This window comes from Oryctolagus cuniculus, chromosome 3 (assembly GCF_051225735.1).
Source record: "Oryctolagus cuniculus isolate XC-2025 breed Fujian yellow rabbit chromosome 3, ASM5122573v1, whole genome shotgun sequence".
Lineage (NCBI taxonomy): Eukaryota > Metazoa > Chordata > Mammalia > Lagomorpha > Leporidae > Oryctolagus > Oryctolagus cuniculus.
Window position 1 is genome coordinate 170055866 of NC_142869.1, and position 12118 is coordinate 170067983.

A 12118-nucleotide genomic window follows, 5' to 3' on the forward strand; every position below is an offset into this window, starting at 1 on the left:
AGAGAGGTTTTCCATCCGCTGGTTCACTCCCCAGATGGCCGCAACGGCCAGAGCTGCACCGATCCGAAGCCAGAAGCCACAAGCTTCTTCTGGGTCTCCCACGTGGGTGCAGGGGCCCAAGGACTTGGGCCATCTTCTACTGCTTTCCGAGGCCATAGCAGAGAGCTGGATCGGAAGAGGAGCAGCTGGGACTAGAACCGGCGCCCATATGGGATGCGGGCGCTTCAGGCCAGGGCATTAACCCACAGTACCACAGCACCGGCCCTGTAGGGCCACGAAATTTACCAAAACAACAACTATACGTGCTTGTTCTGAGGGCAGGTCCTGTAGGATCTAATCAGTACTGTACATCATTCACATGAATGATACACACATGAAGGGAACAAGAAACACAGGAGCAGCGAGGGAACATAAGAGGAGGATACTGGTTGTTTCCATGGCATCAGCATCAATAAGGTGACTGGCAGTGAGTTACTGATGAGGTATCCACACTTCCTGTGTCTCTGCACAGGACGCTCTTCCACAGATAACCCGGGACTCACGCTCTGCTTCTCAGGGCCCTTTGCTCACATGCCAATCAATGTCTCAGGTTTTCCCTGATCCTCCTATTTTTTTTTTTTTTTTTTTTTTTTTTGACAGGCAGAGTTAAACAGTGAGAGAGAAAGAGAGAAAGGTTTTCCTTCCGTTGTTTCACCCCCCCAAATGGCCGCTACGGCCAGCGCGCTGTGCTGATCGGAAGCCAGGAGCCAGGTGCTTCCTCCTGGTCTCCCATGGGGTGCAGGGCCCAAGCACTTGGGCCATCCTCCACTGACCTCCTGGGCCACAGCAGAGAGCTGGCCTGGAAGAGGGGCAACCGGGACAGAACTGGCGCCCCAACTGGGACTAGAACCTGGTGTGCCGGCACACAGGCAAAGGATTAGCCTAGTGAGCCGCGCGCCGGCCCTGATCCTCTTATTTAAATTCTGTCTAAAACTCCCATCCCCACCTCATTTCACCACCTTTCCCTGCTTAATTTGTGTCCAGAGCACTTTCCACCATCTCATGTTTATTTTAAGTAGTAGCTTGTTAACTTGTGTGGTTCTGGGTATAAAAATGCAAGACCTGGAAAGGCAATTCTGGATTTCCAGACTGCCATGGCCTTGGGCTTCTTAGATAGGAAATATTGCTGGTGGTGGTGTTGTGGGGCGCTATGAAAATGCTATCAGGGCCAGCACTGTGGCGTAGCAGATAAAGCTACCACCTGCAGTGCCAGCATCTTATATGGGCACCAGTTCGAGACCCAGCTGCTCCACTTCCAATCCAGCTCTCTGCTATGGCCTGGGAAAGCAGTAGAAGATGGCCCAAGTCCTTGGGCCCCTGCACCTGCGTGGGTGACCTGGAAGAAGCTCCTGGCTCCTGGCTTCTGATCAGTGCGGCTCCAGCTATTGCGGCCATCTGGGGAGTGAACTGCGGATAGACAACCTCTCTCTCTCTCTCTCTCTCTCTCTCTCTCTCTGCCTCTCCTTCTCTCTCTGTGTAACTCTGAGTTTCAAATAAATAAATAAATCTTCAAAAAATACTATCATTCTATCTCTTGTTTTCTGAGACTGACTTTTTACATCAGTGGCGTTTTTGAGATTCATCTCTGTTGATGGTTAAAGCTATAGCTTATTCATTGCTTTTCCATTCTTCCAGTCTCTTGTCAGTGATAATTTTAGTCTTTCCAGTTTTGTGCAGAGAAATCAGTTCTATTATGAACAGTGTGTTCATGTCTGCTGGTGCACACGTGCAGGAGTGGGTCTGTGGCTATAGCCAGGCGTGGAATGTCTGACGTCAAATTGTTTCTCAAGTTGGCTGTACTAATTTGCACTTCGCAGTAGTACGTAAAAAGTTCACGTCGATACGGCCCTCCTCTACGCTTGCTGTCTTCTGACTTTTCAATTTCAGCAGATGTGATGAATACGATGCACCACCCTGGGGTTAGGATGCACCTCTCTAATTACTGATGAGCCTGACCACCCTTGCGTGTTTCGTGCCCACTTGGTGTTTTCTATCCTGTGAATTATTATTTTTTTATTTGACAGGTAGAGTTACAGACAGTGAGAGAGAGAGAGAGAGAGAAAGGTCTTCCTTCCGTTGTTTCACTCCCCAAGTGGCTGCCACGGCCGGGGCTGCGCCGATCCGAAGCCAGGAGCCAGGTGCTTCCTCCTGGTCTCCCATGAGGGTGCAGGGCCCAAGGACCTGGGCCATCTTCCACTGCACTCCCGGGCCACAGCAGAGAGCTGGCCTGGAAGAGGGGCAGCCGGGACTAGAACCCAGTGCCTATATGGGATGCCGGTGCCGCAGGTGGAGGATTAACCAAGTGAGCCACGGCACCAGCCCCTGTGAATTATTTTTGTTCTTTTCTTTATTGATTTCAGAAGTTCTTTATAAATGCTGGATATTCCTCTTTATCACTTAGATGTATAAAATGTGTTCTCCTAGATTGTGGCTGAATTTTCTCCTCCTCTCCTTTTTTATTCCCCCTCCCTTCCTTGTTATACTTTTCCCTAGAATATCTGTGATTTGGAACAGACAAAGGACCCACACATGTCAGCTCAGCCCATCACATGATGGAATTCCCAACAGACTCGGTCTTCCTCTTAAATTTCCCCATCCCTAGCATTTTTGGCAATTATTCCTAGATAGTTTTGTGAAAAACTAAATAGTTACCCTCTGTGGCATGTGAATTACTCTTTTTCATTTTTAAATTGAGAAGTAAAATGATTTTTTTTTTATTTCTCCCTTTGTGCACCGTTTGGAATTAATCCAATTTCTAATATTCCTCCATAACCTTAACTAATGGGACACAATGCATAATTTATGGGTAATTTGACAGCTGCTCTAATGCTTGGCAAATTTTAATACCATTTGTTTGTTGAAATTATTTGCATAGATGGAATCCTGAGAGTCCAGCATTCTTTTCTGTCCTTACATTTTCCTTCCCCAGCATGGAATTTAGCATTAAACCTGTGAAGCTTCAGGTTGGGTCTAGACGCTCAGTGGTCAGTTCCCTAAGAACACGGGCCCTGTGGATTTTGTTCAGCGATGGACTCCTAGTGCCCAGCGCCTTCCTGGCTCAACGCTGCTAACCCAATACATCCCTGACCAATGGAGTAAGAGTACAGTGTTGGTCACATGTATTTTAGAAACTTAAAGTCACACTGTATCCACTTCCAGGGAGTATACTGAGAAAGAAATATGACCAAGCCACATAGATTTTATACAAAGATATTCACAGGATCAGTATTATTTATAATAAAGTAAGTTTGTAAATATTATATTTTAAATGTTCAACAATAATACATTTATTTCAACAATTATGGAACAATAGACCACTGTGAGTTATTAAAACTTGCATTTGCAAAGCAAACAAGAAACAGTATTACATGAATCAAAAAGAACATAGAGAGCTGGCGCTGTGGTGTAGCAGGTAAGGCTGCCGTCTGCAGTGCCAGCATCCCATGTGGGCGCTGGTTCGAGACCAGCTGCTCCACTTCTGATCCAGCTCTCTGCTGTGGCCTGGGAAAGCAGTAGAAGATGGCCCAAGTGCTTGGGTCCCTGCACCCATGTGGGAGACCCAGAAGAAGCTCCTGGCTCCTGGGTGTGAATCAGCACAGCTCCAGCTGTTTCGTCCAACTGGGGAGTGAACCAGCGAATGAAAGACCTCTCTCTGGCCGGCGCTGCGGCTCACTAGGCTAATCCTCCGCCTTGCGGCGCCGGCACACCGGGTTCTAGTCCCGGTCGGGGCGCCGGATTCTGTCCCGGTTGCCCCTCTTCCAGGCCAGCTCTCTGCTGTGGCCAGGGAGTGCAGTGGAGGATGGCCCAAGTGCTTGGGCCCTGCACCCCATGGGAGACCAGGAGAAGCACCTGGCTCCTGCCATTGGATCAGCGCGGTGCGCCGGCCGCAGCGCACCAACCGCGGCGGCCATTGGAGGGTGAACCAACGGCAAAAAGGAAGACCTTTCTCTCTGTTTCTCTCTCTCACTGTCCGCTCTGCTCTGCCTGTCAAAAAAAAAAAAAAAAAAAAAAACTCTCTCTCTCTGCCTCTGCCTCTCTGTAACTCTGCCTTTCAAGTAAATAAATAAATCCTTAAAAAAAAAAGATTTTGAATTCCAGGGACCAGTGTGGTGGCGCAGTTGGTTAAGCCACCACCTGCAACATTGGCTTCCCATAAGAGTGTCAGTTTGCGCCTACTCCACTTCTGATCTAGTTCCCTGCTAATGCACCTGGGAAAGCAGAAGATGGCCTAAGTCTTTGAGCCTCTGCAGCCACTCGGAAGAGCTGGATGGAGTTCCAGGCACTTGGCTTTGGCCTGGTCCAGCCCTGGGAGTTGTGGCATTTAGGGAGTGAACTAGCAGAAGATCTCTGCCTCTCTCTGTCTCTCCTTGTGGTGTGTGTGTGTGTGTGTGTGTGTGTGTGTTTGACAGGCAGAGTGGAGAGAGAGAGACACAGAGAGAAAGGTCTTCCTTCCGTTGGTTCACCCCACAATGGCTGCTGCGGCCGGCGCACTGCGCTGATCCGATGGCAGGAGCCAGGAGCCAGGTGCTTCTCCTGGTCTCCCATGGGGTGCAGGGCCCAAGCACTTGGGCCATCCTCCACTGCACTCCCTGGCCACAGCAGAGAGCTGGCCTGGAAGAGGGGCAACCAGGACAGAATCCAGCACCCCGACCGGGACTAGAACCCGGTGTGCCGGCGCCGCGAGGCCGAGGATTAGCCTAGTGAGCCGCGGCGCCGGCCTCTCTGTCTCTCCTTGTAACTCTGCCTTTCAAATTATTTTATTATTTTATTTTAACAAATGGGCATGGACGAAGCAGCAGAGACGAAGCGGCCACTCAGGGCCCAAGCGGAGCGCTCTTGTTGCTGGAGGTGTTGGCGGTGGTAGCGGGTGCTCTTGGCTGTCAGGAGCACAGAGGAGGCCAGGGGATGCTAAGTTCCAGACCCTCATTCTTTCGTCCCCCCCACCCCCGAGGTGAGGGAAACAAGACCTATACTGCAGTGTTTCACTGACTAGGCATCTGTCTCTGCCTTCCTATTCCTTTTCTGCATGAAAAACCCTCTGCCTGGTTTTAATTCTCCCGCTCCAGGCCTTTAGTGTTGCCTTCCCTGGGATAAGCCACGCATTCAGACCCAGAGGAAGACTAGGAGTCACACGGCCAGAGAAGCCCAGACAATGATTCCAAGGAGAAGGCGCCGGAACTGCAGGGTCCCCCAGCTTTGGGGACCCCAGGAACCAAGACTGGGCACAACATTCACAACTCATCATTTACTTCCTGCACCTCACAGATGCCTCCTGGATGTTTATGCAACTCCAGGTGGATGACAAAGATGGAGCTTGGGAGTTTGAGAGCCTCACAGGGCTGGCAGAATGAGGCTATCCATCAGGCCTTTCAATTTTTTAAATACCACTTACATGTGCCATTCCTGTCACAGTCCAGTTTGTGATCCAAAATCCATCCTCATGACCCTCCGGGTAGTGGGAGTGTGAGTCCTGAATACTAAGAGCAGAGTTGGGCTCCTCGATGACTTTAGGGACAAATTTCCAGACGATATCAGCAAATACTTGACCCCCAGATGGCAAGAAGCCTTTTGTCTCAGAGCATATATGACAGCGAAGTGTTAATCTTCGCATTGGTGAAACCCCATCTGTCACTGTCAGCTGTCTCTGTTGCCCTTGAATGCCACTCTCAGTTATGCATTCCGCCAAGTGAGCTCCTCTTTACATAATTAACCACCTTGGGCAGTGGCTAATGGATGAAGGGAACGCGCCATTAGGAGGCCATCTGAATTCATCCCACGCCTCCTACAGGAAGAAGACGGGCACTTGCTTCTGTGCCACGCGGCGACACAACGGGATGGGGGATTGACTCTTGGCCTTTCCTGGATAATTGCCTAGCAAACTTGGGTGTGTACGATTGTAAACTGCTGCCTACTGTGTGATTACAAGATTATGAAAGAAGCCGTGAATTGCTAATCTTGTCAGTCCAACTGTTTTCTTCCTGAATAACATTTGCGTTATTACACTTTGGGTGATGAAAGATTGTAATTGGCTGTTGACACTGATTGAAGGAAGGAGACGTGGCTTTTTTTTTTTTTTTAAAGAGAATTAATTAGCTTTGGCGAGGGAGGTAACACAATTCAAATCCGCAGCGCTCACAGCTGCATAACAGAAGTGAACTGTCAAAGAGTGTTTTCATCTCTTTCTTCCCCACCTGTTTTTCTCATTTTTGATGACATATTTTCCGAGATTTAACACATTTAAAATAAGCTCACCAAAGGAAAAGAGGGGGTGAGCTGGGGAGCCTTCAAAAGAGAAAGAAAAAAAAAAAAACCTGGAGTTTTCTGGGAGTCACAGCAGAAAAGCTGCAGATGTCCGCGGGTTCCATTTGCATGTGTGAAAGCCGTGTTTGAGGAAGACCTCCCAGACGCGGGAGGTGAGCGGCCACGTCTCTGCATGCCACTCAAGCTGTTTAAAGCCAGTGGCAAACTTCAGACTTCGTGGCTGTGTGGGAGCCAGAGCGGGGTGGGGGTGGGGGGCTCTTGGTCAGTTGACATTTCCCGGTGTGACTGGTTCAAGCCAATCTCGGTGTGGGCTGATGAAATGGTCCATGAAAACCTGGTTTCCTACAAGATACAGGACATCCGTGCTTGAACTGCCGCCAACACGGGGGAGGGGGCTTTTCTCCCTTGGGTACAAGCAGGAGGCAGCAGCGCAGTGGCTTCTTTGACTGCTAACAACCCACTTGCAAAGTGTTTTCTTTCTTGTTCCTACAACTTTAAGTTTCCGTTCTCAAGCGGGAAGCGTTGTCACCAAGGAATGCAACCAACGTTCAGTTGAGAGCGGGTGTTGTGGGGGCCGTGGGGTCACATTTGCCTTCTCGGGCCATTCAAGCAAAGCAGAGGCCACTACTGCGCCCCGGGGAAATCAACTGCAGGCATCGAGGGGAACCAGGGGCCTTCTACCTGATGCTCAAGGCGTTCCCTGGGGGCCTCTCCTAGTACTTCCTGTCCAGAGGGAAAAGTTCGCTAAGACAACACCACCAGTGCAGACCAGACAGGTCGGACCGTTGAGAAACGCACGTGGGCATCATTCCACAAGGCGGAGACACGTGACCGGCGAGGCCGGGTGGAGGATGCACAGTGCAGAAAGAACATTATAAATGCCTGCGAGAGCCGCTGACAGGACCGCAGTAACTGGGGATTTTCCTCCTTGCATTGTGAAGAGGCGAGTAGATTAATATTAGCAAGTTGATTTTTTTTTTTTTTTTGACAGGCAGAGTGGACAGTGAGAGAGAGAGAGACAGAGAGAAAGGTCTTCCTTTGCCGTTGGTTCACCCTCCAATGGCCGCCGCAGCCGGCACACCGTACTGATCCGAAGCCAGGAGCCAGGTGCTTCTCCTGGTCTCCCATGGGGTGCAGGGCCCAAGTACTTGGGCCATCCTCCACTGCACTCCTGGGCCACAGCAGAGAGCTGGCCTGGAAGAGGGGCAACCGGGACAGAATCCGGCGCCCCGACCGGGACTAGAACCCGGTGTGCCGGCGCCGCAAGGTGGAGGATTAGCCTAGTGAGCCGCAGCGCCGGCGGCAAGCTGATCTTGCTAGTGGCAGCAAATTCCTCCCTTGAGGTCAGGCGTAGGAGATGGTCACATCGTGTTGGGCAGAAGCGTCCTGTGCTGCTCTGCTCGTTTGGAAGTTAAACCTTCTGCAACAGTCCAGCCAAAGGGCCGGACTTCGCTGTGTTGCTTGCTGGTAATTCAGCCCCATTTCCCCGTCTCTCATCTCTCCTCCAAGTACATCTTCCACAATCTTGGCCTGCAGGATTCTGGGATAGGATCCTGGAAGGCCAAGGACGTGTGAGATCTGGAAGGCAGAAACAAAGCGACAGCCATGTGCCCGCACCTCCGGCACTGGCGGGCACATCCGGGGGCTTCGGCACGTGCGAGGCATGTCCTAGCAGCTTCCACTTGTTTTCCTTGAAGACTTCCTTTGGGAGCCTCAGCAACCCCAATCCACCTGTGTCTCCTGTGAGGAAGAAACCCTCGGGGTTTCCACTGCATCCAGTTAAACATAATTCAGATCCCATCATATACAGCACGACAGTTTCCCTTTATGACATGAGTACATATGCAAACACATCTGCACAGACAAACGTCTTCCAGGAACAGCACTTGAGCAATAATGCACCACTGATTCCGGTTTGAACGTCGGATATCATCCGATAACGCACTTCACTCTGATTTGTGCCAAAGCTACCGATTCACTGAAAATGAGAGCTGTAATGATTCTTGTATAACGGCTGAGGGTCTATTAGCCGCGTGTAATTCAGCGATGGCATTTATCCAGGTAGATAACATAATTTAAGTGCTTTCTGGGGCAGAGCTGAGAGACTTAAAACATGGTTAACACATACGTTCAACAGTCTGTAAATTACAGCTCCTTAAGCCAACTGTTGATAAAGGTTTTGTGATGTAATTACCTAAGTTTCTGTACTGCCTGTTGGTTATTGTTGATTGACTTCAAAGTTGGGTACATTCTGATGTGAACATTTAGGAGCCAGGACTGTTTCAGAATCCTGTTTCGCTACTGACTTTCTGGGTTTTATCTTCTCGCTTTTACCACAGAGCAGATCATAGGCTCTTAAGAAACAGGACGTGAATTCAGAAAGACACGAAGAGGTAAGAAGACACATTCAAGACTTACTGATGGCATTTAGTATACAGGGATCTACACAAAGCAGGCAAACACAAGGCAAAGAGACTGTCGCCTCATTAATGAGGTTCCAGAGGTAGCACAGGGCAGTATCAGGAGTCCATGGCTTCAAACCCCAGCAGACAAGTTAGGCAGCTCCTCCTCTGTGCCTCAGTTTCCTTATCTGTAAAACAAGGATATTTCCCTCATGGCGATAATTTGAAATGATTAAATAAGTTACAATCAGCGAAGTATCTTATACATGGTAAATATATGTTTACTATTGTCACTGCATTCTATGTAGTTGCTGGAATGCAACTCCTTATGTTAATGACGTTAAGATTCTGGGAAAATTGACAGAGATGTCTGGCCTTTGTGAAGGGAGTATGTTCACGCAGTCAGCTGCACTCAATGCCATCACAGGAAATGAAACTTCCGTAATTATAATCACTTAGTTTAGAGCCACATGTAATAAAGGCGCCAAATGCTAAGTCCTTGGAAATGCTGATTAAGAAACCAGGCATTGAAATAATTTAATGATGACATGATTTATTAATTTGCAAAGAACATGACTGACAAGCTTTGACGATGAATACTTGCACAGCCAGATGTGCTGTTCTCCCTTTGAAAGGGGATTTTTGATACACGCGTGCGCACGCGCGCACACACACAGACACAATTCATTAATCTGCACTCATTTCTGACAGAATGTAATATGGGGGACGGGGGAATCGGATCTTTGCTGACATCCCCCGTGTGCCGCTGGCCCTTATGAATGTGGGATCTCTCGGGAGGAACCACTGCGTTGTTTTGCTGCTGGTACCCGAATCACTGGGTACCACGTGGAAGCTCCACTGATGAGATTATCATTCGCTGACGATTGAACCAAACCATGATTTAGTCTCCTGAAGGATCCTTTGGTTTTTAGATTTGTGGTTCCTAACATTATTTACAGTTCTACCTGTCCTATGCCTGTAAGACTTGAGATCCAAGGGGCCTCAGGAAGCAGTGAGACCATTCCACTTGGCAACACAGCGGGTGGAGTGGGGTAGAACGCTGTAGGGTATGCGCAGCAGCTAAGCGACATCAGGTTCTGAGCTGGGTGAGTACGAACACTGGCGTCCGGCCTCAGGAGTTATCTGCGTTCCACACAGAAGCCTCAGAGCTGTTCCAGAACACACAGCCCAGTCCCTCTGATACAAGGTGACTGCAGCTTGTGAAGAGATGTCTTTAGTGGGCTAAGCCTCCGCCTGCGCTGATGGCATCCCAAGTGGGCACCGATTCGTGTCCCAGCTCTCTGCTAATGGCCTGGGAAAGCAGTAGAAGATGGCCCAAGTGCATGGGGCCGCAGTACCCACATGGGAGATCCGGAAGAAGCTCCTGAATCCAGGCTTCAGATTGGCCCAGCCCCCGCCGTTGAGGCCATCTGGGGAGTGAACCAGTGGATGGGAGACCTGTCTGTCTCTCAAATAAAAACAAAAAAACAAAGAAAACAAAAAAGAGATAATTTTCCCCCTAGCATTGGTTACCTGAGGACTGCTGTGTAACATGATTAAAATTGGACTGGGTGGGGTGAACTGCTTTGAGTTGCTTTTGCTTTCTGGTTTAAAGTGACATACTAAAAATACAGGGCGCTGGCCATCACAGCTTAGAAAAGTCGAGGTATTTTATCATGGCAAAGAGGTTTTGAGAGATCTGCTATAGAACTATACTGCCATGAGCCTCTAAAACCTCCCAAAGTAGGCCGATCCTCCTTTCATTTCTGAAGCAGAAAAACAGGACTGAACATTAGAAAGACAGTGTCGATGACTGTTTCTAATAACATACTCCACCGCCACTGGACAAGGTGAAAGTTGGGAAGTGGGGGCCAGTGCCCGGTGGGTGGGTTAAGCCACTGCTGGCAACGCCTGAGCCTGAGTGGCCGGCTGAGTCCCAGCTCCTTTGCTTCCAAGCCAGCTTTTTACTAACTCCTTCCCCGAGAAGACAGCTGGTGATGGCCCAACACTTGGGTCCCTGCTGTCCTTATGGGAGCTGGCCCAGCCCCAGCGGTTGTGGGCACCTGGGCAGTGAATTAGGGATAGAAGATTCTCTCCTTCTCTCTCTGTTGCTGTTAAAAAAAAAAAAATTTGGAAAGCTGAAAGCCACACAAGTAGTTGAAAGGTAACAGTACTGGAAACACCTGCAAGAAATTTCTCACTTTTATTAGGAAACAATGATTGCAAAATGCAAGATAAAAGCCAGATGTCTGAGGAGTTGCTTCTGAAGGTTTTTTTTAAAAAAAAAAAAAAAAAGCGGCAGCCGTGTATCAGAAACAATGGTGAAGACTCAATCCGTCTGGCAAAACATTTTATTCACAAAATCTCCTAGCACAGTAGTGACTTGTGACTGTAAGTAATCCGCAGACATTTTTACTGCGCCCGAGGAGTAACCACCGCTACTCTGGGGCTCCTAGGAATCTTCTTTACATCTCAAGACACAAATCATTCCCTGCGCCCAAGCAGTCATTACCACGTTCCCCTTAAATAGGGGCCTTATTTCCTCTAAGTGCAGACCGGATTTTCTTTTTCCTCCTACCTCGGATGGCCCTGCAGTTGGCCTCACTGGATAAAAGCGAAGGGCTTCCGGTAGGATGGTTAGCAATTTCGGTAGCTCCAGCTCAGGGAAGGAGTCTCAGCAGGACAAGGAGACCAGACAAGGCAACAGCAGTCCGCAGGCAGAGGCACGGTAAAGTAATTGCGCCGGCCACGGTGGGGCGGTCACCCGGGAGGCTTACTTCACACACTTTTAAGGAAGCTTTCATGCTCTGATGGGCATCTCCTTGGACTTTCTTCCTGAGCAGCAAACCTGCAAGGTGCTAAATCTATAACGCCTTTGCCTCCTACCACTAGCCAATCAAGAGAGCAAAGACCCCGGCGGCATGGAGTTCTGGTACCCAGCCCAGTAACCCTCCATTCCTTCTCTTGCTTGCAAGCCTAGCAGGGTCTCCTCTGACTTGCTTTTGTTTTTTGTTTTTTTGTAAATTTCTTTGAAAGGCAGTTAGTGAATGAGGGCGAGAGCAAGAACGAGAGGGAGGATATCTTTCATCTGCTAGCTCACTCCCCAAATGGCAACAACAGCTGCGGCTGGGCCAGGCCAAAGCCAGGAGCCAAGAGCTACAGCTGTGTCTCCCACGTGGGTACGGAGGCCCAAGCACTTCGCTGTCCCAGTTGCATTAGGAGACAGCTGCATTACAAGTGGAGCAGCAGGGACACGAACTGGGGCCCGTATGGGATGCCAGCATCGCGGGCGGTGGCTTTACCTGCTACACCACGACGCCCACCCCATCCCTTGCTTTCTTGCCAACCACAACAGTGGGGACGGGTCCCAGGAAACATTATCAGACGGTTTCTCAGAAAGTTGAGGGAAGACGAGA